Source organism: Vigna radiata, unplaced genomic scaffold, assembly GCF_000741045.1.
Source record: "Vigna radiata var. radiata cultivar VC1973A unplaced genomic scaffold, Vradiata_ver6 scaffold_359, whole genome shotgun sequence".
In the NCBI taxonomy this organism is placed as follows: domain Eukaryota; kingdom Viridiplantae; phylum Streptophyta; class Magnoliopsida; order Fabales; family Fabaceae; genus Vigna; species Vigna radiata.
In genome coordinates this window covers 245088-249020 of record NW_014542182.1, presented here as the reverse complement: position 1 = coordinate 249020, position 3933 = coordinate 245088, and positions in this window count along the sequence as shown.

The window sequence follows — 3933 nt, the reverse complement described above, 5'->3', positions numbered from 1 at the left end:
CAAGAGGTTTCCTTAGGCCATTTGGANTTTTAATTTATTTGTTAATTGCATATTGGGTCACTTAATTTACTATAAGTAAAATAGGCTTGTTAATTTCTCTTGTTTTCACTTAGTTTAATTAGTATGTTGAGTTGTTTTTATGTGTTTAAGTTAGTTTTGCATTTAATTATTTTTAACTGTGTTTGCTAATTAATTGGTAGCAGTGTTTGATGTTTAGATGTTGTCTAATTTGTTTAGTNGACTCAATTTAATTTCCATGGTAGCTTAATTTAGTTTGGTTGGTCATTGACGATATTGCACTATTTCCTTGAGATTCTTGAATTGTGATTGTCTGTACACTCTGACTTGGTTAATGTGATTGTCTGTTGTTGATATAGTTTCTACATTTGAAAGTGATTCATGTTCTGAGAGTATATCTAAGGGTCAGCTTGTTACACTGAGATTGGGTGTTGTACCTCTGCATATTATTTCTATAGAACCACATTGCACTAACCATGTTGCAGGAGGTACACATGAGTTTGATCAACAAACACCCACGGTGGAAGACAAGAGTGCCAGTGTACACAAAAGCTTGAATATCAATGGGCACCAGCTAAACCCACTCATCAACAATCACTGCTTCTTAGATCTAGCTGTGGAGGACATCTCCATGCTTGATCAAATCTGGAGACTGAAGAAATTCCTCCTCAAGACGTCCTTGCTGACTCCAGTGAATGAGAACATCTCCCTGATAGTCCAAAATTGGCAACTGCCACCATGATCAGGGGAGTCTTCTTCTTTCCCTTCCCCCCTTTTCTCACTTGAATTGCACTTGTCCTTGATCTAATGATTGTTATTATTTTTGATCTTATGCTTGTGACACATTGAGGACACTGTGTCGTTTAAGTGTGGTCTATTGGGGGAGACGTTGATTTGTCTTTGATTAGTTTCTATTTTCTGCGTTAAAATTTTTGTTTTCTAGGTAGTTTTGTTATGTCTTGTGTACAGTTTGCATGTTTTTCTTGAATTCTGGACTATGATTAGGTTTTCAGTTTTCTTTCACTGCATTGATACTATGATTTGTTGGATTCCTTGTTTTTCTTTGCTTCGAAGATGATCATGATGTTTGAGAGTTGATTTGATTGTGACAGAAATACCCTGTGTGAGATTTGAGCCACTTGATGATCTTTCTTGTGTGTGATATGTCTCTTGATTGCTTGCACATATGCCTTGGCTTTACTCTGTTGATAATTCTTGACTCATGTGCATGTTTGAAAATGATAAAGGTGTTTTATTGATTGAGCCTCTCTAGCCAGATAGCCTACCCTGTTTTGAATCTTTGTTAGCCCTTTGAGCCTATACTTTCCCCCATTTCTTTGTTTTGAAGTGCATACACTAGCCCTAAGTGAAAAACCATGATTACCTTAACCTTAGGGAATTTTGGAGCTTTGGAATTGTTTTGGGAATAAGTGTTGTCTCCTGGAGCTGCAGATGAATTGGCTAATAAGTTCTCTTCTTGTTTTTGTTGTGTAAATATGATGTAGTTTGTCCCTAGAAATTGTGTGGTGAATAGAAAAAAAAAGAGACAGCATAAAAAAAAGGAGAAAAATACAGAAAAATTCAGAAATTTTTTTTTGTGAATAATGGAGTCAAGAAGAGGATGGAATTAGAGGTTGTGGGTGTGTTTGAATGTGTTTACACTTGTTCCCCATTGGTCCTCTGTTCCTTATGGTTTGTAGCTTCTTATCCAAATGTATCCTCCCTTGTCCTTGGCCCCATTACAACCATAAAAAGACCTTTTGATTTGAACATGCGTATGTGCTTGAGTGTTGATATTAGAGGCTTGCCAAATCTATTTGTGTTTGCTTTCTTGAGTGCATTGAGTGACATTGATTTACGTTAAACACTTGAGAGAAACACTGATTGTGTGCATCTGTGAGGCTCTGTTGCTTTTGATTCATCTCTTGAACTGATTGACTGTTTTCCATGTACTGAACTGTTTGGATGATTCTTTGAGTATCTGCTTTCATTGAATTTGTGTGGGATTCTGCCTATGCCTTTCACTATCCAGATTTTGTGAGAATTATGCAATTTTGTTCCTGTCCTTATGAGTCTTAGTTGTCTGTATGTTGAGTCTGTAAACTTCCTGATGTTTGAGTAGTTCCCTGCTTTTCGTCTTGGTTTTGCCCAGGAGTGCAAAAGACTAACTGTGGTCTATTTTGATGAGTCGTTATTTCTTGAACTATATTTAGTTTATTACACTTAAATAAACTAGGGAATTGTGTTTAATTGTCTGTTATTTCCCCGTTTTCCGAATTCTGCTTAATTTGGTCAGAAATTCGTAATTGTGCTAATTTGGATTTTCTGAGCTGATTAATTGCATTTTTGGGTGTAGGGAAATTTTGGAAACATCATCTGGAGCATTGGGATATGGCGTGACACAGTCAAAGGCTAAACATTTAGTCATTTAGATTCTTATTAAAGTTGTATTTCGTTTTCTAGAAGCCCTTAATTAAAATTAGGTGTTTTGGACCCTTTTAGGGGCATTTTTGTAAAAAAACCAATTGTGGGGGTCATGTGGCATCTCTTTAGGGTTTCTTAGAGGTGGACCCACCAATTTTGGAGGCTTGGACGGCATTTAGCAAGGAATTGCCGAGACACATTCTCCAAGCTCTCATATTCTCACACTTTGCATGGTTTCATGAACTTCCTCCTTGGGAGCTTGTAGGGTTTCATTTTCTTTGAGCTATGGGATGAAGAAGATCATGTTTTTCTTCTTCTTTTGCTTCAACCTTGATCGTCTTTGCTTGGTGGTGGTGAAAACCCTTACATATTCCACTTTGTTTCTTCCTCTTTGAAGTTGAAAGTATGAGCTTGAGGTTGTTTCTTTGCATTTTCATGATGGGTCTTTGGTTTGGATGAAGAGCTATTTCGTTTTTCTACTCATTTGCTGCCATATTTTCGTATTTACTTTGGTTTTCTTGGATTGGATGATGAAAATGGAGTTCTATGTGAGTTTTGGGTTGAAGAAAGCTTAAGGTGTTGTGTGGGTGTTGTGGGTTTGGCTCTTTCCTTTCATAATTCGTTTTTGATGTTTGAAACAAGGAATGGACCAGATTTTTGTGTTGTTATGGTGGCTGGACAGAGTTGGAGTTGATGGTTTAGGTTTTATTTTCGTTTTTGCAAGAAAGTTGAAGAAAAGTTAGTGTTAGAAGTTGATTGATGAGTAGAAGTTTGTGTTTGTTGCTCTTGAATCATTTTGCAATTGAAAGTTTGGGTTTCCTTGGTGCATTCACGTTGTTGATGGGTGAAGAAAGAGCATTTTAATGTTTGTGTTGGTGAAGAAAACGAAAATGGTGAGTTGGAAAGGAGGAGAGAAGCTTCATTTAATTTTTACCACTTTTGGGCAAACAAAAACGATGCTTATTTTCATTCTAGGAAGATTTCCATTTTAATCTTTGTCTCTTTGCTTGCAATTGCTGAGACTTCCCTTGCAATGGAGAATGTTTTGTGTTTGCTTTCTTACATTTGACCTTGCTTATGTGGCACAATGGTAGAAGAAGTTGAGCACCTTTTTGACTTGTGGACTTTTTAGAAGCATTATTTGCACCCAAGAATTGTGTGGCTCGGCAATTTGGGTCTTGGTGTGTGTGAGTTACGTTTTTTTGCTGCATGGTTGGAGAGAGAACATGGTTTTATTGTTTGGTTAAGGCACATGCTTATTTCCTTGGAAAATGAGGCACATGGGACAAAAAGAGAGCATAAGGAATTGTTTAATGAAGAAAGAAAGTCAATTTTGGATGTGGTGAATGGTAACTCACAGCCAAGAGGTCTTCTTAGGCCATTTTCATTTTCAATGTCTTTATTTGGTGCACACTTGGTCACATGAATTNCTAGGAAAAAGTTGTGTTTGCTTATTTCTTTTGTTTTAATTTAATTTGCATATTAGGATTA